The sequence below is a fragment of the Lissotriton vulgaris genome, chromosome 2_2, assembly GCF_964263255.1.
Source record: "Lissotriton vulgaris chromosome 2_2, aLisVul1.2, whole genome shotgun sequence".
In the NCBI taxonomy this organism is placed as follows: domain Eukaryota; kingdom Metazoa; phylum Chordata; class Amphibia; order Caudata; family Salamandridae; genus Lissotriton; species Lissotriton vulgaris.
In genome coordinates, this window is record NC_141688.1 from 131,371,997 (window position 1) to 131,397,195 (window position 25,199).

The following is a 25,199-nucleotide window of genomic DNA, read 5'->3' on the forward strand; positions in this document are numbered from 1 at the left end:
GGTAGAGGGGTAGACGAAGAGTAGAGGGGTAGAGGGGTATAAGAGGGGTATAAGAGGGGTAGAGAGTAGAGGTGTAGAGGGGTAGAAGAGGGGTAGAGGGGTAGAAGAGGGGTAGAGGGGTAGAAGAGCAGAAGAGAGGTTGAGGGGTAGAAGAGAGGTAGAGGAGTAGAAGAGCAGAAGAGAGGTAGAGGGGTAGAAGAGAGGTAGAGGGATAGAAGAGAGGTAGAGAGTAAAAGAGAGGTAGAAGGGTAGAAGAGCGGAGGAAGAGGGAAAGAGGGGTAGAAGGGAGGTAGAGGGGTAGAAGAGAGGTAGAGGGGTAGAAGAGTACAAGAGGGGTAGAAGAAGAGTAGAAGGGTATAAGAGGGGTATAAGAGGGGTGGAGGGGCAGTAGGGAGTAGAGGTGTAGAGGGGCAGAGGGGTAGAAGAGGAGTAGGGGTAAAAGAGGGGTAGAAGAGAGGTAGAGGGGTAGAAGTATAGAAGAGACATAGAGAGGTAGAAGAGATGTAGAGAGGTAGAAGAGAGGTAGAGGGGTAAAAGAGAGGTAGAGGGGTAGAAGAGAGGTAGAGGCTAGAAGAGAAGTAGGGATATATAGGCAAATGAAAAGGAAGCTATCGACTTCAGGAATGTGAAAGAAAGCTCTCCTATCTTGAAAGCTGATTACAAGCATCTCCAGTCGTTTGAAAGTTTTGCCGCGTTTCTCAGGAGATGCATGTAAACGTGAATAACCAGATTCATTTAATTTAACAGTTGGCTCCGCCCAAGATTGCTTAGTAACGCAAATAACTAGGAAGCTATCGACTTCAGGAATGTGAAAGAAAGCTCGAGTATCTTAAAAGCTGATGACCCATGACGAGTGAGGAAAGCCAGATGGCGCCTCTGCTCGTAAGCGAGTGCCCGTGCGCGTAACAGCAAGCTCTAGACCACAGTGGTAGCATTTCCTGAAGCCCATTTGCTAAAAGTCTCACCAGAGCAACGCATGGGCTGGCTCAGGCTAGACCTAAAAAATAGTGGTATTGTTATAGGATTCTGAAGCCCACAGGGTATGTTCACTCAGTATCTTTCGCCCTGTCTGGTGCTAAATGGTGGAAAGAACCACCCACCTCTTTAAATCCTGTGGCTAAGCTGCAGCTATAGTACGTTCAAATCCCTAGCACATGTTAAATTCAATTTACACAGGAAATGACAACAGTAGCACAAGTATGTCAGCACAAATATATACACAGATCATAGTTGTGTCTTCATTCTTTTATTCTTATTTGTAGAATCTTCATATGCAGTTTTGAAAGCCAGATCGACAGCCAACATGTGTTTCGTCACCTCAGTTTATCTATACATGCAACTTTTTCAAGGCTAAATAGAAATGTCTGCAATCACATATGCCAGACTATTTCCATGCAAATGTATATTCATCCTTAGTATTTACATCACCGATATAACCATCAGAAAAAACATGCCACCACAATATAAAGGAATACTGCGTGAGGACTATTGACGTAGTACAGGAGATTTTAACGGTGAGCATGTAATGGGCTACTGGGAACCTTGCCACTTTGTCGTGCTACTGATATTAGGCAGGATATCACTTGAAACTGTAGATATGCTGAGACTGACGTAAGGATATAATTTGAGTGGGTTTCCACTATGATTATAAAGATATTAGACTGTGTTACTGTCCGCACTTATATTATTCATTACTTCATAGATATATCCATGATATGTGGTATAACTGTTGCTGGTTTCGACATTCACGTTGAAGTCCCAATAAAGGAAGGATAGCAAGTATAACGCTGGGGCATGTGTTAGATAAATATATGATTGCACACCTTTCTGCGCAGAATTATGGGGAATATGCGACATAATAATCCAGGGATAAGCTTGCAGCAATTTAGCACAGGATGAAACAAGAACATCTCTATATACTAGGATATATACATAGCAGATTCAGACACATTCTCAGACTGGTGGTGTCTGATTTGTTCTCTTGTAGTGATTTACACATATGCCAAAGTGGGAGCGTCGTGATATTGGACCCTGTCATTTACAAATTCCCCACACCCATGGACCATGTGGGTTGGAATTATCACCACACGATAAGTATGTACAGATGTGGTTTTTCACAAAATTTTATGTGAACCTACATTGTATGGATAATTTTGAGAATGGAAACTCATACAAAGATTCTTTTTTTTTGGTTTTGTTTTTGTCATTTGATGTATAGTAAGCCTAATTGAAGACAGTGAAGTTATGTGTCCTTTCTGTAGTTTCCCTTGTGGGTGGTTCTTGGCACTCACAGGTAGGCCGTTTGGCTGTTTGTTGGGGTTGCCGTGTTGATTCATTGGTGCTAGACAAATGGTGCGATAGTCACAATTTTGACGATAATTCAGCACATAATACATGGTTGGGGTTCTGTAAAAATTCGTGTTAATGCTCATATGATCACCAGACTATTTACGGTGTGTTTTCACGTGTTACGATGAGGTTCAAACAGGACCATGTTTCAAAACTGCATGATCAGAATATTTCATGAGAGGGATTTACCAACATATTGTCACTTCACAGTTCAGATTTGTGTAGTTTTTTCCAAAGAGTTTGACAGTTAATAGTGATACTATGATAAGGGATTTTACTCTACATTTCAATCAATCAATCAATCAAGAACTTGTAGTGCGCACTATTTACCCGTGACGGTCTCAAGGCGCTGGGGAAAACAAAGGGGGGAGGGGCACTACTGGTCGTACAGCCAGGTCTTGAGTAGCCTCCTGAAGGTCGGCAGGTCATGGGTCTGTCGTAGGCTCAGTGGGAGGGTGTTCCAGGTCTTGGCGGCGAGGTGGGAGAAGGATCTGCCGCCAGTGGTTGTTCTTCGGGTGCGAGGGACGGTAGCAAGGGTGAGGCGGCGGAGCAGAGCTGGCTGTTGGGGATGTAGAAGAAAAGTTGTCTGTTGAGGTAGGCTGGGCCAGTCTTGTGGAGTGCCTTGTGTGCATGGATGAGGAGCTTGAAGGAAATCCTCTTGTTGTCGGGGAGCCAGTGCAGGTTTCTCAGGTGGGGGGTGATGTGGCTGTGGCATGGTACGTTGAGGATCAGGCTTGCAGAGGCGTTTTGAATGTGTTGCAGTCGTTTGATGAGCTTGACCGGGGCTCCCGCGTAGAGGGCGTTTCCATAGTCGAGTCTGCTACTGACGAGGGCCTGGGTGACTGTTCTTGTATCTGTCGGGATCCACCTGTAGATCTTGCGGAGCATGCGGAGGGTTTTGAAGCAGGAGGAGACTGCGTTGACTTGCTTGGTCAAGGAGAGTGTTGAGTCGAGGATGACTCCCAGGTTGCGTGCGTGGTCGGTGGTTGTCGGGGCTGCCCCCAGTGCCGTTGGCCACCAAGAGTCGTCCCAGGCAGAAGGGTTGGAGCCGAGCATGAGGACCTCCGTCTAGTCTGTGTTCAGCTTCAGTCGGCTGCTCTTCATCCAGTCGGCGACGGCCTTCATTCCTTTGAGGAGGTTGGATTTGGCTGTGAGGGGATCCTTGGTGAGGGAGCGGATCAGTTGAGTGTCATCCCCGAAGGAGATTATGTTGAGGTCATGCTGTCGGGCGACGTGTGCGAGCGGGGCCATGTAGATGTTGAACAGTGTCGGGCTGAGGGATGATCCCTGGGGTATGCCGCAGATGATCTTGGAGGCATATGGATCGGAATGGGGGAGGCGGACACTCTGTGTTCTGCCAGAGAGGAAGGAGGTGGTCCATTCCAGGGCCATGTCTCGGATCCCTGCGTCGTGGAGGCGTGTGCCTAGTGTGCGGTGGTATACAGTGTTGAAGGCAGCGGAGAGGTCCAGGAGGATGAGGGCTGCGGTCTCACTGTTGTCCAGCAGGGTCCTGTTGTCGTCGGTGGCGGCGATGAGGGCAGTCTCAGTGCTGTGGTTGCTGCGGAACCCTGATTGGGATGGGTCCAGGATGCTGTTTTCTTTGAGGTATCGGGTTAGCTGTCTGTTGATGATCTTCTCGATGACCTTGGCTGGGAAGAGAAGCAGGGAGATGGGCCGGAAGTTCTTGAGGTCTCTTGGGTCCGCCTTAGGTTTTATGAGTAGGGCGTTGATCTCGGCGTGTTCCTAGCTCTCTGGGAAGGTCGCGGTCTCGAAGGAGAGATTGATGATGTTGCGCAGGTGGGATGCGATGGAGCTGCTGGCTTTGTTGAAGATGTGGTGCGGGAATGGGTCTGCGGGGAGCCGGAGTGGATTGTGCTCATGGTCTTGATGGTGTCATCGATGTTCACTTTGGCCCAGGCTAGGAGGGGGTCGTGGTCGATGGTGTGCGGAGAGTTTGGAGTGTCGATGTCTGTTGGGTCTGTCTGGGTGTTGAAGGTGTCGTGGATGTCAGCGATATTGCGGTGGAAGAAGGTGGAGAGGGAATCGCACAGGGCTTGCGACGGCGGGATGTCGTTGGTGTTGGAACTGGGGTTGGAGAGTTTCTTTACGATGTTGAAGAGCTCCTTGCTGTTGTGTGCATTGTTGTCGAGGCGGTCTTTGAAGGAGTTCCTCTTGGCAGACCTGATGAGGTGATGGTGTTTGCAGATGGCATCTTTGTGGGCTGCGAGGCTGTCCGGTGTCTTTTCATTGTGCTGTTTCTTCTCTAGTTTCCAGCTTGTTCGCTTGGAGGCAAGGAGTTCTGGGGTGAACCAGCCAGCTCTCTTGCTGGTGTCTCTGTGGGTGGGTTTCTTCAGCGGGATGAGGGTGTTGGTGCAGTCGTCGATCCAGCGTCTGAGGTCGCTGGGAGCATCGTCGGTGTTGGAGGGGTCGGTGGGTGGGCTGAGAGCAAGGTTTGCGTGTAGTTGGCCTTCAGTGATTTTGCTCCAGCAGCGGCGGGGGATCTGATGGGTTTGGTGGTGCGTGGTGGGTTTCTGAAAGGTGAAGTGGACGCAGCGGTGGTCGGTCCAGAGGAGTTCGGTGGTGTGGCTGAAGGAGACGTGGCAGCTTGAGGAGAAGACGGGGTCGAGCATGTGAACGGTGGAATGGGTAGGCATTGTGACGAGCTGCCTCAGTCAGAGGTTGGCGAGGTAGTCAATCAGGGTGGTGGAGTTGCTGTTGTTGTTCTCAAGGTGAAAGTTCAGGTCTCCGAGAAGGATGTAGTCGTGGAGATCAGGGCGTGCGTGCTGATGAAGTCAGCGATGGAGTCGCTGAAGTGGGGATGGTGTCCGTGGGGTCTGTAAACGAGGGAGCCTCTGAGGGTGATGTTGGGGTCTGTGTGGATCTGGAAATGCATGTGTTCGGTGGTGCTGAGAGTGTTGTCGGTGCTGGTCGAGACCCTGTTGCTGTTCTTGTGGATGATGGCGATTCCTCCTCCAACTCCATTGGTGCGGTCTCTGCGGGTGATCTTGTAGCCGTCTGGGATGGCTATGGCGATGTCGGGTGCGGTGGAGTCGTTCATCCAGGTCTCTGTCAGGAAGGCGCATCTGGGGATGATGTGTCGAGCAGGTCCCAGAGCTCGATGGCGTGTTTGCGTGCGGAGCGGGTGTTCAGTAGGATGCATCAGAGGTGCTTGAGGTCTTTCTTGGAAGATGGTTTGGCGGCTATGAGGCTGGTATAGCTGCAGTTCCGGCAGGTGAAGGGACCATGTGCGCATTTTGGGTCGGCCTTGAAGCAGGTGTGGGTCCATCCACAGTTGAGAGCGTGCAGTGTGCTGGCATCGTAGCAGCGGCGGTTGTCATGGTGAGCCGGTGACCAGGGGTTCTGATGCTGGGCGCGGTCTGGGCGTGGATGGGCGCAGGCGGACTTGCCTTAGGCACACCTTCGGTGTGCCAGCGGCCGGTTCGCGCAGCGGCCGCCATATATTGCCTTGAAAAAGTCACATGTATAGATAAAATTAGGCGACGAAACACGTGTTGGCTGTCAATCTGGCTTACAAAACTGCAACTACAAATAAGAATAAAAGAATGAAGACACAACTATGATCTGTGTATATATTTGGGCTGACATACTTGTGCTGCTGCTCTCATTTTCTGTGTAAATTGAATTTAACTTGTGCTGGGAATTTGAACGCTGAGCTTGTCAGTTGGCCGACTTACCCCACCTCCCTCTGCCATCCATTCAGAATGACTGGCCAGCCGGAAGAGCCCTCTATCGGTCAGTCAGTCTGTGGAGTCTCTCACCTGAATGAGGACTGCTTTCCAACTCCTTTCCAGCTCAGGCATTTTCGCTCCAGCCTAACACCCTAATCCCTTCTATTTATCTCCACTCCTCCTGGTCCCGAGCCAGGCCCAGACTAGGAATGTTCTTTTTCCATTGCTGCTCAGATTCACTTTAATCGACCCTGAGGTTTCACTGCTGCTGTTCCAGTCTTTCAGCTAAAATGTGCTTCCACAGCAGCCCACAGAGGGATTAAGCGTCTCAAGAGCCAGGCATCCAATCAGCCCAACTCCAGCAGCTATGTAAAAATATTAACACTATGGAGGCGACAAATGAGTGCTGCACAGGAGACAAGGAGCGATGAACTACTATGAGAAAGATCCACTAGGTGAGATGCATAAAAAAACAACAGCAGACAAAAAATACAAACTCTGCACAATGAACATAGTTGTAGCTACACAACAGGATTCATCAGAAGTGAAATCAAGCCTGGCAGAGCTTCCAGTGTTGCTGCATACTAGCCTAGCATCCCTCAGCAACAGCAGCCCACACGTTCCCTTCAGCACCTCCTGCACTGTGAGTGTCAGCACCACAATTTACCACTCTCTAAACATTCCACCACCAGTCCAACTCAACACATACTGCACTGCCACCGACCACCCGCAGCACAACAAAATACACTGATTGCACATGTGTTTGGGGGGAATGTAATCAAATTGACTTTCAAAATGTCAACTCTTTCAAAGTCGAGTTGAAATTTTAAGAGAACAATGTAGTGTCCATCATTATTACCTATGAAAATTCCATGAACTTTGAATTGTTAACTTTTTTTTTATTATAAGCATTCTATAATTTGTCTTTTATTTATCTTAGTACCCATTAACGCTTCCCATTCCTGAACCCTTAAAACCCCAAACTACCCTTAATGCTATCCTCTCCTCAAACCCAAAAAGCTTTTACTACCCATTGATGCTACCCTTCCCTCTCACTTTCCTTTCCATAAATAAGTGTCCTTGTTATTAGGCGTTCTTTGTTATCACTTCTCTTTAGACATATTACCTTTTGAATTTCAATAAGGTCCCACTATCATTACTCACAGATTCAAATTAATCTCAGCATCACTTGTTTGTACATACTGCACGGTCTCCAATACACCCCTGTGAAACTCGTATTGCACCAAATTTAATGTATTAAAAGATATTCCACATATTAATGGAATGCCATTGTGAGCACCATTCATGGATGATTGTCACATCTCATATGTGGACGTTATGTCAATACAACAAATGGATTCACAACATTAAAACCAATACCCAAATGCATCTTTTCAAAAATGTATTTAATGTGAGAATCACTTTTTCCCAATTAGTTTACATACGTAGGTTGTGTACCCACCAAAAGTCACCTATATCATGAGTCATCTTCCACCCTCATTTAGCATCCACTAAATTGCATTTACATATGTTATATAAGTATACATGCAGATCCACAGAGTGTATTACACACCATCATTTAGAAACACTATATAAACATTCTACTATTATCAAGCAAGCACACACCGACTGATGAATGCAAAGAAAACAGTCTCTTTGATTAAGACAAGCAAGAACACATATATAACATTGTACACTCTATCACCATGTAACATACATTAACATATTCAGGAACAAATTGAAAAGTCGCCTCACAAATTCGTTCCCCTACCTCAAAATATAATCAATAAAACTAGAACATATACTGTACTATTATTAGAGTAAAATAAACTCACTAATATGTTGCAAAATAACCTACCCAATAAAAATAGAGTCACAAAAAGAGTAGATCTAAAAGAACAAATTACCAAAATAGGTGTCTGATAGACACGTCGAGCTGCAGATTCCTTACCTTTGAATTTTCCAGGCGTCAGACTGGATCTGTAAACTTCTGCATGAGAACGACCCCTGCGTGCCACCAGGTGGCTCTATCAGGCTGCGCGTGACATCACTGGCGTCAGTTGTGACATTGCGGTCAGATAGGCATCCAACAGGCGCGCCAATGTCAGTTCTTTCTTTCCCTCGCCAGTTAGTGCTGATTCAAAGAAAAGCTAACCCTCACACTTTTTTCTTGTGTGTTGAGGACTGACCTCTAGACGGGTAGGTTTCAAGCTGTGTGGTGCCTGTCATGGCGCCATGTCAGTTACCGACCCCCACCTCACACATAATATACATTTCTGATTCGCATGATTTGAAAAATCGAAACAAATGTCAACAGCAGTACAATGGGTTATGTCATCAGTGATCTCATCAAAGATGTAACTTGAGAAGTCAACAGTGATGTCATCAATGATGTAATTTACCATCTCGTGAGTACGACTGGAACGTTTTCCACAGTGAAGACAGGGGGCAGTGCACTGCACTCTTATTACTGTGCAATGTCCCTAGCAGAATAGAAAGAGCTTAGCGACTACTGTGCCTGCAGAAAATGTAAAACAAAGGATTCTGGCCAGCCAGAGGGCGCTTTATATCACTCCCTTCCAACAGAGAGGGCATCCCCTATGAATCTACACTTCCTTGCATAGACACCTTCATGCAAGGATCCATGGGTCAAATGTCTTGCAGGACAATTAATGACTTAAATCAGTTTACATTTGTGCTTAATTGATTGTAATCTGTGTTAGGCAAGCTATTTTGAGAAATAGGTGAAATCCATACATTTTTTTAATTACGTCGCGGTGCAAATTGGACATCAACGGCTAACATTTCTTCCACAGACAAACCTAAGAAACAGGCAGATTTCTCAGTCTGTGCACTTCATGTGTTTCTTCCTGGGACAAAGAGTGACTGGGAGAACCGCCCGAATGGAATACGAGCTGGCCAGATCCTGAGGTTAATGTTGATTTCACTGGACCTCCTTTCAGTATTAGTAAGGAGAACCTTATAAATGCCCAAGCCGGTCGGTTCTCGCTACAGGAGCCTATTTCCGTTCCATGTATAGCTGTAACTACATTTACATTGAAGGCATTTCACTTTGAAAAAATTATATTATTTCAGGACTTCTGTTGAAATCAGACAGAATGGAGAGTTACACAGAAGCTGGCATTTCACAGGCATGTGTGTACACACTACAGCTATGGAGATCAACCACGGGGATAATAAGCAAATGTGTGTTACCATAAGAAAGAATCCCACCAAAAATGTGTGTCATTTCTTTGGAATTTACTCCAGCATATCGTAGAATAAAAAATAAGAATTGGCAACGCCACACCATCTCGCTTACATTTTACCAGTGGTCAATTTGCCAAGAGGCAGCTTGCACAAGCCCATTTCTCCTGTTAGCACCTCCTAAAACTGAACCAACAACTGACCATGAAAGTGGGGAGAGGATGTGGCGTAATGGCCAGAGCTGCCGACTACCGAGCTGGGGCACCAAGTTCGAGTCTCGGCTCAGCATTCTGTGATTCTGGGCAAAACACGTTATCTCTCCGTGAAATAATGCATCCTTAACTGGTGCTCGAAAAACGCCGGTGTTGATTAAGTGCTAGTGCTGGGCACCTGAAACCACCGGTTCAAATTAAGCACTGCATGTTACATACATGTGAATTGCCATTGACAATGCTTGGCCGTTGCCAATGCCACGTGCCAATTATTGGTCTTTAATGTCTGTCAAAAATGATGCTATATTTACCACATTTCTGCTGCAGTTTTCTATAGTGACCACTTGGTGGTGTTGCTTAAACGTTTCTGTTTTCTGAGATGCAATACTGCATTGGGAGCAGGACGAATGACAAATCTACCTATAGCTAGAAAAAAATCTCCTGTGGACAGGTCAAACGCAGAAAGGAAGGAAAACCACAAATAAGAGCCAGGCAACTGAGAATGAAACGAAAGCCAGCCAAATATATTTTAAAAGCTTTCTAATTGGGTTTTTTCATTTCAATTATACACAACATTGCAATTACAGTGCCATCACATCAACTATATCGTATGTATCACATGAATGTCATATTACATTACATCCAGCAGGAGTTTGCAGGGTATCCTTATTGAAAGTGTATAGTCTCTAGAACATATCAGGATACAGCCGGTGTCGACAGAAGATAGGCTGTAAACAGGGCCCAAATGTCCTTTGACCGTGATGCCATGTGCGTAGGGGTCTAGTAGATCGCTGCATTATGCTACATTAAGTAATCAAATTTAGGAGCTGCTCTTTTCCTGAAAGCCAGACAATCTTGAGAAAGGATTGTCTCTGTGGAGTATTGTATACAATGATGTCTGCAACAGACAGCTGGAGCTGTCTGTAGCAAGACTACAATGAGGGCCCCCGGGGGAAGTTAAGGTTGCAGACCAGTCTTCCCCCGGGGCTATTCGCGCAATAGCCGGAAGGACACGGTGTGGGAGGGCTTAGAGGATAGGGGAAGGGGCGTGCGTTAGGAACACATATAAGGTGTCAGGAGAGGAGGATCCAGCCTCTTCCTGACACCTTAGCACCACCGGGGGGATTAGAGAGAAAAGTTTGCCCACCCACCCTACAGGTTACTTGGAGGGCTTGGGACTGGAGCGGTCTTAGCATGCCAGATTAGGGCAGGTTGCAGAGTAGCGACGTTATGGTACTTTGGAGGGGTGGTGAGTCACATACGGGCGGATCCACCCCTCAGGGAGGGAGAACGATACACGGGTGACTGATAGCGGGGTGCGAGAGGCAATGAAGGAAAGTCAACAGAGGATGCTTGGAGGGCAAGTGAAGGTGAGAATGGGGAGAGGAAGGAGGTCACTGAGTGAATGGTGAAGAGTCAAACAGGTGAGATGGTTTTGAGAAGGCTGAACGGAGAATGTGTCGGCATTGGATGGGAAAAGTATTTTCTTACAGTTATGTAATGTCAATAAAGTTAAATGATTGCAACCGTGTCCTAATAAAATGGCCTTTTACGCTTCAAGTAACAGCGTGGAGTGTAGTTATTGTGCAAAAATGACTAGCACAAGTTTTAAGCAGTTGCTTAAGAACACTTCTTGACTGCTGGAATACAGAGTCCTGGCAACACAAGTAAAGAGCAGAGTCAGATGATCTTCAGGTCTGCAAAAGATACACAAGAAACTGAATTTTAAACAGAAGATAGAGGAAGACAACCAACTCATAGAGGCAGTAGGAGCATAAGTGTGTGAAGTAGAGAGAAATGCAGCAGTAAGAAGGGCAGCACGATTGTAAATCAATAATATATCGTGGAGCCTTCCTATGAAATTGGTCTCCTTGGATGTCCATTAGATACTCGTGAATTTTATTAGAGCTATCTCTTCTTATCATCAATCACTACAACTACTCTTACAATATGCAGACACCAGGGGGCTTATTTACAAGCCCCTTGTGCTACCGGTGCACCATTTTTAACATCACGTATCCGCAGTGACGTATCAGCGGTGCATGGGGCTTGTAAATAAGCCGGCTGGCCTGAAGGGTGAATGCGGTTCATCAGATTGTCACTTTTGCTTGAGACTGCAGCGCAGCCTTGTTCATGCTTCAGTCACCTCGGTGAGAGCAGGCATCAAATATACAATGATTGATGAGGTTACCTTAGAAACAAGCTCTGCTTCACGTAACCATACAATGGCTCTTGTTATAGAATGCAATGCTCATAAGGATGTTTTTGTAGGGAATAAATATCATCAATCAAGTTTTAATTATGTTCTAATCAACTAAGGATTTGTTGTAGAGATTCTCCAGAGTTGCTCCCAGGCTGCAGGATGAAGACACCAGGTTGGATTCATTTGATACAGTGCTTCCCGGTGGTTATTTTTCATTATAAGTGGAATGGAAAAATTGTGTGATCTGTTCTGCTGCAATCTAGAAATGTTTGATGGAGCATGGTAACGAAGGTTGGGGAGTTAAACAAGTACTTTAACTCCCCAACCTTCTAACTTTACTGAATGTTCATATTATGATATTGGCCAAACCTTTGGTTAATATGCTGATGTAGATTGATTACTAGTATTGAACGATGTATTCCCACTAAATTCCTTAGTAGTACATGCCACATTTGTTCCTGGCTATGCTTCCAGTGCCACACTCGGTAAGACCATCCAAATCTGAGATGTTTATTCCTGCTCAAGACTGGAGACAATAGTGAGGGCGTGACCAGCAGCCGACAGAAGTGGCCGTACACTACCGCGGCTCTGGAGCCCTCGCCTACTATCCGGCAGTAATCCTGATATAATCCGTAGAATGAAGCCTAAATATAGTGGGACAGCAGCCCCTAGATCAACGGACATCCAAATCCCAGAGGAATTTTACCTGGGAGTGCAGTGATGTGGCAGCGGGAACCCATGAATTTGCTGAGGTGAGGAGTTTCAAAATGGCGGAGGCGGGACCGGTGTACTCCCTGGGGGCATACTGCGCAGCCTATACAAGAGCACCACATATCGACCCTTGCCAGCCGATAAGAAGAGTGGAGATGACGGAGGGCCCAAGGCGCTGAAGCGATTCAGAGGAGTTGCTGCTGGCGCCCGAGGCCCTGGCGGCTGCATACAGACGGGGAGTGTGCGGCTGCCCGACAACAAACATATCAAACGCCAGCTCGGTGGGAGGAGGTGTGACTGTGGAGGGTCAGGAGCAGGCCTTCCCCCAATCGAATACCCTGGTACCCACCTGGGAGACTGTGGCACATCGCTGACCTCTGGCGAGTGTGCAGGAATAGCGGTGAGCGGCCCCCAAGCATACAAGTATAAACAGTGGGCCCAGGGAAGATTCTCCCTCATCGGGCTAGAGCAGTGGTTCCCAAACTTTTTCGGCCCTCGGCTCCCTTGACCTATTGGCCATAAGCCACGGCTCCCCACTATGTTCCTTTTTTTAGTGGGTGAGGGGATGTAAGCCCTGCCTCTGGAGAACTTCCATTTTTCTCCCTGAAAATAATTGCCATGAAGCTCATGAAGGTATTTTAATCATAGATGTAAATAAATAGATATATAGCAGTTGTTTAATAAAATACTTTCATTGGTTTGCAAATCAGTCTGACCCTGTGCCTCATGGGAACAGTCCAGCCCGAACTGCCAAGCCATGTCTTCCCTGGACCGAAAACAAGCAACCTGGTACCGGTTTCGGATACATAATCCTCATCAGCTAGGCTATCTTGAATCCAGTGGTAGAGTGAGCAAGGGACCCACGTCTGGGCATACCCTGCCAACTTAGGGCGAACAAAGCGATACCAAAGGGGATGATGGACGGAGCGTTTGAGCAAATCAAACACTCACCCCCAGTCAACTGATCTGGGTTTAATCCATCACCATTCTTTAGCCCACTCCACCACCCCAGTTCTGACATGGCCAATTGCAAATTAGTCTGACCCTGTGCCTCATGTTAACTGGGGTGGCATGGTAAGCAAAACAACAATGGATTAAACCCAGATCCGTGACTGGGGGTGAATGTTTTGCCAATGTGCAACATTCCGTCCATCACCTTGTGTGTTTTGCTGTTCGCCCTATGTGGGAAGGGTATGCCCATAGGTGGGTCCCGTGCTCACTGTGCCACTGGAGACAAGCTATCCTGGCTGATGACGGTTGATAGCCAGAAACTGTTCCTAGGATGCTTGATTCCGGTCCAGGGAAGACATGGCTTGGCGGTACGGGCTGGACTGTTCTCATGAGGCACAGGGTCAGGACTGATTTGCATATCGCCATGTCTGAACTGGGGCGGTGTGGTGAGCAAAATAACGATGGATTAAACCCAGATCTGTGACTGGGGGTGAATGTTTTGCCAATGTGCAACATTCTGTCCATCACCTTGTGTGTTTTGCTGTTCGCCCTATGTGGGTAGGGTATGCCCAGACATGGGTCCCGTGCTCACTGCGCTACTGGAGACAAGCTATCCTAGCTGATGACGGCTGATAGCCAGAAACCGGTCCTGGGATGCTTGATTCCGGTCCAGGGAAGACATGGCTTGGCGGTTCGGGCTGGACTATTCCCATGAGGCACAGGGTCAAGACTGATTTGCATATGGCCATGTCTGAACTGGGGTGGCATGGTGAGCAAAATAACAATGGATTAAACCCAGATCTGTGACTGGGGGTGAATCTTCTGCCAATGTGCAACATTCCGTCCATCACCTTGAGTGTTTTGCAGTATCTCAAACGACCGACCCCCGATATAGTCCTCCTACAAGAAACACATCTGGTGGGGAACAAATGCAAAGCTCTGACTAGAGAAATCTTGCACTAATCCCTCAACACACGTAGGCGGACCCCCTGGGCAGATTTGCGGTTCCGGTGGCAAGTTGGGAGGTAAGGCCAATCAATATCATCTCAGGATGTGCTCCACCAGTGCTTGGTAAAGAAGCACTAAATGACTTGGGAAAGATCATGCTTGATTTCTCAATTGGAACGCTAGTCCTAGGGGTTGATTTTAACATGACACTGAAAGATCAGATAGATAAACAGCCAGCAGGTCCCCCGAAAAAGCCTAATACATACATTACGGAGTTTCTCACCGCCATGGGCATCACTGACATATGGTTTCACTTTCATCCGGACCTGGCTCAGTTAACCTATATACTCAAATGACCACAAAAGCCTCTTCTGCATAGATTACCCCCTAACTCACTCAGCAAGTATAGGTAATTTTCGGGAGCCACGCTGTTTTCCGCGGGGCATCTTGGACCACTCCCCGGTTTTGGCTGAATTCACCTACAACAATCAGCACCAGAGAAATACAATATCCATTAACACTTGGATGCTTAAGATCCCGGATATAAAAGAGAGCTTAATGTTGCATTCGGAAAACTATTTTGACAGTCTAGATCCCACCAATATGATCATGTCGTGTCCGTCACAGGGGTTTAGAAGCGCTATGCCAGGTGCTCATGTAAGTGTCCTTGAGTTTGATGCTATTTCTTCAGAAGGCCAGGGTTACTGTACACCTTCTATTTTAACCTGATCTCCTTGGATGTCTGTGCACGTACTGACTCTGTAATACTCTGAGATCACTAACAAGAGAGAGACAGTCCCTTTACAAAGGCAGGTCACTGTGCCCATCCTGGAAGCACAACAAGGAATGACTCTGATCAACAGAGTTTTGATTCTATTAGGGCAGGTTAGCCAGGGCTCCCTCCCCAAATAAGCACTCCTCTCAGATGTATTTATGCATTTATTCTTCTAGTGGGAGGATTATTAAGTGCTACATGTAACTGAAGGCACTTCAGAGCACTGACCAGAAAGACATATCGGACACTCTTCAGTCACCTTTATATAGATGCAGGCTTTAGTTGAATACCTATTTGAACATCTTAGCTTTTTGGGGGGGTTTCTGACACGAAGGTAGAATAATACCATTTAAAAGTGGGGATTACGGGCATCCTCCATACTCTTGTCTCTTAAACAGATGTCATTTGAACAGATCTGTTGAGAATGAGCTAAGACTTCTGGCCGGAGCATCATGCCAGGTCAGATGTTGGAGGTCATATGAGTGATGTCACAGTGATAACATCACCTGCCCTCGATCCTCGGAGTGTGGATCCAAAGGAAATCAATTCTCCAAAATACTTCTAGGAGTAAAAGGGTATTGTTCCTCTTAAGAGTCTGAAAGGGCAGGAAAGATTAGTTCAGATGTCCTCCACCCAATTATTGATATATTGTTGTGATACTTTGGGAAGGGAATTGGTGAAATTAATAATCATTATACCCTCCCAGTGAGGAGTACTAGCAATAAGTATGACTATCTATGGCATCCCACAATGGTACTTTCAATTGTTAATGTTAAGTTGTATTTATAAAGAGCTAATCACCAAAAGTCTCTAAGCGCTGCATCATAGAACGACAGTCCGAGTTCCGTTGAGCCACTGGGCTTGACATTAATCCTAATAGGCCTGGTCAAATGCCTCTAAGAATAGCATCGTCTGTAGCCTCCTCCGAAATGGAAGCAGTCTATCTTCCTTGCGCATGTCATCGGATAGCTTACTCCACATCTGGGGAACACAGACTGAGAAAGGCCCGGCCTCCAAATGTCGCCATACTGAAACGAGGGCAGGCAAGGAGACTAGCCTGTGATGAGTGAAGATGGCAGGCCGGTACATAGGGCTTCAGACGGTCTTTGATATATTTGGGGGCTTCACCAAACAGGGATTTGTGTGCAATGCACAAGCCCTTGAAGCTTACCCTTTGTTTAATAGGCAGCCAGTGCACTTGACGTCGCAAGGGGGTGGCATGTACTCAACAAGGCAGTTTATATAGCAACCTAGCTGCGTCGTTCATGACCACCTGGAGTTTCCTCAAAAGAATACCAGGGAGGCCAATGTAGACTGCATTGCCATAGTCTAAACAGGATAGTATTAAGGCAGTCACCACCACCTGCATGGTGGTGGATGACAGCAGGGTCGATAATTTCCGAAGTTGACGCATCAATCCGATGCAGCTTCCCACTACAACAGACACCTGAGTCTTCAGGGTCAATCCGGTTTTCACTCCTATACCCAGACTCCTCACGGCTGGCACTGGCGTTGGAGTAGTGCCAAGCTCTTGGGGCCAAAAAAGGCAGGACCAGGGGGAAGAAACTGGGGAGAATACCAGGACTTCTTTCTTGTCTGGATTCACCTTTAAGGAATTGGAGGTTATCCAATTCATGGTGTACCGGAAAATATTCTGAACGTTCCTCTGTGAGTCACAGGAGATATCAATGCGGACTATTAGATGAGTATCGTCTGCATAGTTAAACACCTGGCTCTCTGCCTTTGCCAGGGCCTCGATCAGGCATTGGAGGTGGATGTTAAAAAGCAGGGGGGACAATGTCGAACCCTGTGGGACCCCCCAGCGAAGATTGCCCTGCTTAGACATGAGGTCTCCTAATTGGACCTTCTGCCGACGATCCTCCAAGAATGAAGTGAACTACTGGAGAACCGTCCCAGTAACTCCCAGCCGCTTCATACGAGCAAGTAGCTTCCCATGGTTCACCGTATCAAAGGCGGCTTAGAAGTCGAGTAGGATTAAGGCTGAGTGGGTCTTCTCGTCTACTGCCAGTCGTAGATCGTCCAAGACTGCGAGCATAACTAACTCAGTGCTATTATGCGCCCGAAACCCATTTTGCCGAAATGCAATAGTTGGTGGTGTTCAGTGTATGACGCAATTGCTGTGAGTTGAGAATACAGATTGTTCAAGCCAGTGAGAATTTAATGAATTAAAATTATATACATGTATTGGCAAAGGTGAACCTAAGAGGGGAACAAGTATAATTGACCCTATAATTATGAACAAATTACACAAGTAGTGCACCCCGATTCCTTTGATAGTTGGACGGTGTATCCCTGTCCTGAACGGATTTCAGTTGTTTCTGAATGTCTGATTACAGTCCGACCACTGCTCTCAGGAAGAATATGGCCCATTGTTGTTTGTGATGGAAATAAGAGTTTGAAAATCAGTTTCCTAGTGTTAGTGTGAGAATAACCAGGCCATTTTAGAGGCAAATGGTTCAAGATGGTATGGGGTTCTCTCCATGGGGTGGCACCTACATTGTCCACAAACTCCTACGTCATGCCCCCTGGCAGGGTAATGTAGAGATGGCTAACCAGACAGGCAGGACAAAGAACTTTCTAGAAAAAAATAGTAATTTGTGGTGGCGAATTGTGTGCTTTTCATGGAAGAGACAGAAATGACTTGAACAAATGCTCTTCCTGGACCTTATGTAGACCTCCTCCACCTGCTCACACCAGAGTTACAGTGCTTATTTCTCTTTGAGGTGCACAGGGCACCTGGAAAGACTAGGTGCAGTCAGGTTAGACAGCCTCAGAGGGCTTCAGCCGGATGTATGACGTTACAACGCATACAATCACAACGACCTACCATTACAACAAAACTATTACAACGCTACAGCCATTACAACGCATGCTATTACAATGCATGCCATTACATCCCAGATGCTATTACATCGCAGACCATTACAACGTAAGTATGGATAAGTATTTAATGTAATTTTATTTATATTAATTAAATATTAATATTATTTTTTAAATAATGTTATTAATTTTTATTAATAATCTTAATTTTAATTAAGGGGTTAAAATTACTATTCTAACTCCAGGGGGGTGTACTAGTAGGGTAAGTGTTGGATAGTGTAGGGGTTAAAATTACTGTTCTAACTCCAGGGGGTGTAATTGTAGGGTAAGTGTTGGATAGTGTAGGGGCTAAAATTACTATTCTAACTCCAGGGGGGTGTAATAGTAGGGTAAGTGTTGGATAGTGTAGGGGTTAAAATTACTATTCTAACTCCAGGGGGGTGTAATAGTAGGGGAAGTGTTGTATAGTGTAGGGGTTAAAATTACTATTCTAACTCCAGGGGAGTGTAATAGTAGGGTAAGTGTTGGATAGTGCAGGGGTTAAAATTACTATTCTAACTCCAGGGGGGTGTAATTGTAGGGTAAGTGTTGGATAGTGTAGGGTTTAAAATTACTATTCTAACTCCAGGGGGGTGTATTTGTAGGGTAAGTGTTGGATAGTGTAGGGGTTAAAATTACTAAATTAAAATCATTTTAATAATTTTTTTTACATAAGTATTAATAATTTTAAATATGAATTTAATTAATTAAAATAAAATGAAATAATTAATATTAATTTAATTAATTAAAATAAAATAATTAATATTAATTAATTAAAATACTTACCCATACTTACGTTGTAATGGTATGCGTTGTAATAGCATCTGGGATGTAATGGCATGCGTTGTAATAGCATGCGTTGTAATGGATGTAGCGTTGTAATGGTTTCGTTGTAATAGCAGGTCGTTGTAATAGTTGCGTTGTGATGGGTGTTTCCCCTTCAGCCTGATCACAACAGACCACTTTTGGAACAAGGACACAGTCTCTGAGAAGACTTCATGGGAGCCATTTGAAAGGGATCATCAGGACCTCGCAAGGCCTCCAATGCGAGGGTCTGCTCCGCAGCATGTCTGGCGTGAAACAGTCGATCGGAAGAGGACCCAGAGTGGTAGATCACACATGCTATTGCTCAGAAGTACCAGTGGTAAAAGCCAGTCAACCTTGGGCCTCAGAGTGATTCTGGATGCAAGGCCCAAGGGATCCCTAGGTGAACCTGATCCCTGAGACACAGTGCAACAGGACAGAGGCCCCTGAAGAGGGGTATCCCGGTTGTGCCTCGTCATGTGGAAGTTCCAGACCTGCTGTCAAGGGACGCGGCTGGAGACGGACTGGGAATACCGCAGCAAGCGTGTGGTGGCCAGCTCTAAAGAGGGTTGAGGGCCCAGAGAGTCAAAGCAAACCTGAGAGGGTCCGCCAGAGAGTCAAAGCAAACCTGAGAGGGTCCGCCTCTGAGCAGTGCGAGTGCCAGGCCCACGCGCCCTGTGTATAGACATGAGTCACCGAGGGGTGCGGGGAAGTCAAACCAGAGATACCAGAACGACCCCGGCCTAAGGAACATGTGAACACACATTCTGCGCAAAAAGCCCTCAATAAGGCACTGGGCAGCCGATTTCTCTGAAATAAGTATTGTCGTTTGCATCAACAGTGCGCAATGTGAGCTTGTAGATATTCCAAAGATCTGGCCAGGACCTGACCCTCCTGGACCTATGATGGGCATCCTTTATTTACATCTTGTGGGTAAGGCCGGTCAATATGGTTCAGATATAAGCAGTTGTTGGCATGCGCTGCCTGCGGTGCTGATAGCTCTCTGACCTTCCTTTCCAAATAAACAAAACGCTTCCAAACTAGACTCAGTGACAATAAATCCGGTGCAAAGTGCTTTTCTTTGCACATATTCAGGGGAGCCGGGGGTGTGCTGCAAACCATTCACATCCCTCCCTCCGTGTATCACAGAATGCTGCCCTGAATCTCACCCGCGGCCTGGGCGTGGTTACAGATCTCACCCCTCAAGAATAGACCTCCCCCTGCCTCGTCTCAGTGTAAGCAGCAGAAAGGCCACATCTCTCCCCGAGAAGTGTCAGCCCCAGGATCTGCCTCTAAAACAAAAGATTCTCTCACGCCTGCCGTCCACTGAGCTCAAAAACAAAAGGTTCTGCAAGTGATTTTTGCCCGGAAATCTTTCTTGCCTCCAATCCAGCGCCGCATTCCTACCCACTCTGCTCCAGATGTTTTGGCAGTGACGTCATTGCGTCTAGACAGGAATGTCCTTTGAGGTAACACAAAACCCAGTGTGGAGAGTGCGTTTATCATCTCCAGATGTTTGCAGTTCTAATGCAGCGACCACAGTGAGCATTCCTGCAGCTGTGCGTCGGAATCACGGCTCTGGGCTGGGTGTCAATCACAGGCAGCGCGGCCTTTAAATCTCAGGGTTTAGAATAGTTGGCCTCTCAGTGAGTCCACGCGCCTGTGTGTGCGCAATTCTAGGCCTTCTATAGGATACACACTGGTGAGGTGACTGTTCGGCTAGTGGCGCCAGTGCAGAGTGGGGAATCTGGAGAGCGGGTGTGTACACCCCACTGTTGGCCTCTGACTAATCATTGGGTCACAATTAGATTTGTGCCAAAGGTTGTTTTCTTACGACCCTTGGCTATATCTTGCTAAAACTATCAAACATGCAAATAGGTTTCAAAGCTACCAATGACTGGGCTTCCGCTTGAAAAGCTTGACTTTCAAGACGATTTTTTTAGTGCGGTTAATGTTTTGACTGCTTTGTACGCAGGCGTAATTTGGCGTAACTTTCCCTCGCGCTTGTCCTCTTACAATAACAGGAGCAAAATCCATGCAGACAGAATGCTCAACATCAAACTCTCTTCTACATGTTTTAGGGTAGGAGAAGAGAGTGTGGGGGGGGGGGGCGGGAGGGGAGGGGGGGAAGAAACATGTTTTTGTTTTTGACATGTTTCATTGCATGCACGAGGACGAGGTCAAGTGCAGGGGGAAACCTTCGCTTGGGTGAAGGGCAGAGGTCTTCAAACATTTTGATGCCGAGACCCCCTTGTAAAACCTTTTTAGGGGTAAGGACCCCCTTCCGACAAAAGTTTCTAGAAACTGGTACTCCTCCTTATCAACTTTTGACAACCATAAATGCGCCTGTTAGACCTCATCACATCCATCCATCATTCATGCACCCACACTTTCACACATCCATCCATCCTTTCATCCTTCCCTCCATCCATCCATCCATCCATCCATCTTTCCATCCATACATCCATCCTTTACCAATCCACCCTTCCATCCATCCACCCCTCATTCATCCACCCACCTTTTCACACATCCATCCATCATTCATCCATCCACCCTTTTATCCATCCATCCATCCATCCACCCTTTCATCCTCCCATCCTCCCCTCCATACATCCACCCTTTCATCCATTCACCCACCCTTTCATCCATCTATCCACCCATCATTCATCCCCCACCTTTTCACACATCCATCCATGCATCATTCATCCATGCAACCTTTAATCCATCCATACATCCATCCATCCTTCATCCGTCCACCCTTTCATCCTTCCATCATCCACCCTTTCATCCATCCATCAATCCTTCATCCGTCCACCCTTTCATCCTTACATCCATACATCTATCCTTCATCCATCTATCCTTCACCCATCCACCCTTTCATCCTTACATCCATACATCCATCCTTCATCTATCCACCCTTTCATCCTTCCATCCATTCATCCACCCACCTTTTCACACATCCATCCATCATTCATCCATGCAACCTTTTATCCATCCATACATCCATCCACCCTTTCATCCTCCCATCCATACATCTATCCATCATCCATCCACTCTTTCATCCATCCACCCCCACCCTTCCATCCATTCACCCCCCACCTTTTCACACATCCATCCATGCATCATTCATCCATGCAACCTTTTATATATCCATACATCCATCCTTCATCCATCCACCCTTTAATCCTTCCATCCATCCACCCTTTCATCCATCCATCCACCCACACATCTATCCGTCATCCATCTATCCTTCACCCATCCACCCTTTCATCCTTACATCCATCCATACATCCATCCTTCATCCATCCACCCTTTCATCCTTACATCCATTCATCCACCCACCTTTTCACACATCCATCCATCATTCATCCATGCAACCTTTTATCCATCCATACATCCATCCACCCTTTCATCCTCCCATCCATACATCTATCCAACATCCATCCACCCTTTCATCCATCCACCCACCCAGCCTTTCATCCATTCATCCCCCCACCTTTTCATCCATCCATGCATCATTCATCCATGCAACCTTTTATCCATCCATACATCCATCCTTCATGCATCCACCCTTTCATCCATCCATCCACCCATCATTCATCCCCCCACCTTTTCACACATCCATCCATGCATCATTCATCCATGCAACCTTTTATCTATCCATGCATCCATCCTTCATCCATCCACCCTTTCATCCTTCATCCATCTATCCTTCACCCATCCACCTTTTCATCCTTACATCCATACATCCATCCTTCATCCATCCACGCTTTCATCCTTCTATCCATTCATCCACCCACCTTTTTACACATCCATCCATCATTCATCCATGCAACCTTTTATCCATCCATCCATCCATCCATCCACCCTTTCATCCTCCCATCCATACATCTATCCATCATCCATCCACCCTTTCATCCATTCATCCCCCCACCTTTTCACACATCTATCCATCCATCATTCATTCATCCATGCAACCTTTTATCCATCCATACATCCATCCACCCTTCCATCCATCCATCCTTCATCAGTCCACCCTTTCAACCTTCCATCCATCCACCGTTCATCCATTCATCCACCCTTTCATCCATCCATTCATCCATCCCCCCTTTCATCCTTACATCCATACATCTATCCTTCATCCATCTATCCTTCACCCATCCACCCTTTCATCCTTCCATCCATACATCCATCCTTCATCCATCCTCCCTTTCATCCATCCATTCACCCATCATTCATCCACCCATCTTTTCACACATCCATCCATCCATCCATCATTCATCCATGCAACCTTTTATCCATCCATACATACATCCTCCATCCATCCACCCACCCTTTCATCCATCCATCCTTTCATCCATCCATCCACCCTTTCATCCATCCCTTCATCATTCATCTACCCACCTTTTCACACATCCATCCATCCTTCATCCTTACATCCATCCATCCACCTATCATTCATCCACCCACCTTTTCTGTGCCTCTCTCATGGGAGGGGGTTGGGGGTCAGTATCTCGCTGCGTCTTCTTCCTTCTTTCCCGATCATGGGAGGGCATCTCTGTGCCTCCCTGCTGGGGGTGGGGGACGTCACGGGACCCACAGCTCCAGGCGCACAATATCTATTGACCTCAAAGGGCTACAATACAGCCTGCTCCCCCAGCCCCCCTCCGCCCCCCCACTTCCCCTCCTCCCCCAGCTCGAAACGGCTTCAGGGACACACACACAAAGCCACACCAGGTACTTGACAGGTCCTTACAAGACCTTTCACTTGTTAATGAGGCCTTGATGTTTTTCACACCTCGGTGTGAATTAGGCCTCCACCGAGCACCCTCGATCAGCCCAAGCCAGGAACTGCACTCTGAGAGAATCTGCGACCCCCTTCCAAGGACTCCACGACCCCCCTGGGGGTCGCGCCCCACAGATTGTAGACCTCTGGTGTAGGGGAAGCAGTAATCACGACTTATGCACACCTCGCGTAATTGAAAATGAGCAGATCGGTAGGGAGACAAAATATCGAAAATTAATTATCGATATACAATAATATCGAAGTTTTAATTTCGATAGTATAGAATATCGATGTCCAAAATATCAACAGACAGAATATCGTATTTATGGTATGTATGTTACTAATATCGAATTTTAATAATATCGAAATTATGTTTAGTGTTATGTATTTTATTATGTTGTTTATATGTTTGTAAAATATGTTATTAAATGTATGTTTGAAAATTAGTAATTTAGTTTACATTTTGCGGTTTAGTATCAGAGCGGGTTGTGGGTTTATAGGGGAATAGGGCGGGAAGTAATTTATTAATAATTAATTAATGAATATATTTTAATAAATATTTAATTGGTAATTAATTCATATTAATTAGTTAATTAAATTAATTAGAGTTAATGTGCTAATATATTTAATTTTTTGTTATTGTTATTTAATAATTAATTGGTAATTAATTATTATTAATTAGTTAATTACATTAATTAGAGTTATTGTGCAAATATATAGAATGTTTTGTTATTGTTAATTATTAATTAATTGGTAATTAATTAATATTAATTATTTAATTACAATAATTTTCGTTAATGTGCTAATATATGTAATTTTTTGTTATTGCTAATTAATAATTAATTAGTAATAACATAATAATTATTATTTAATTAAATTAATTAGAGTTGATGTGCTAATATTTTTACATTTTTGTTATTAATTAATAATTAATTGGTAATTAATAATTATTAAGTGATTAAAAGATATGGTTTATTTATGTGTAGTGGGTTGTGTGTTTATAGGATAATAGGGTGTCATATAATTAAATGGAATTAATTAAAGAGATTGTATTTCTTTATTGGTATTTATTGTTAATTAATTGGTAATTAATATGTGTTAATTAGTTCAATTAAAATTACATCAATTTAATAATATTAATTGTTATTAATTGATTAATTGATATTTATATTAATTGTGTATTTTTGTATGTGTACTGTGTTGTGTGTTAAAGGGGGAGTAGTGTGTGAAATAATTTTTACCCCCATGCTATCCAATGCTTTCCCTACTGTTGCACCCTCTGGAGTGGGAATAGTACATTTTACCCCTACGCTATCCAACGCTTTCCCTACTGTTGCACCCTCTGGAGTGGGAATAGTAATTTAAAGCCCTACGCTATCCAACGCTTTCCCTACTGTTGTACTCTGTGGAGTGGGAATAGAAATTTTTACCCCTACGCTATCCAACACTTTCCCTACTATTGCACCCTCTGGAGTGGGAATAGTAATTTTTACGCCTACGCTATCCAACGCTTTCCCTACTGTTGCACCCTCTGGAGTGGGAATAGTAATTTTCACCCTTACGCTATCCAACATTTTCCCTACCGTTGCACCCTCTGGAGTAGGAATAGTAATTTTTACCCCTACGCTATCCAACGCTTTCCCTACTGTTGCACCCTCTGGAGTGGGAATAGTAATTTTTACCC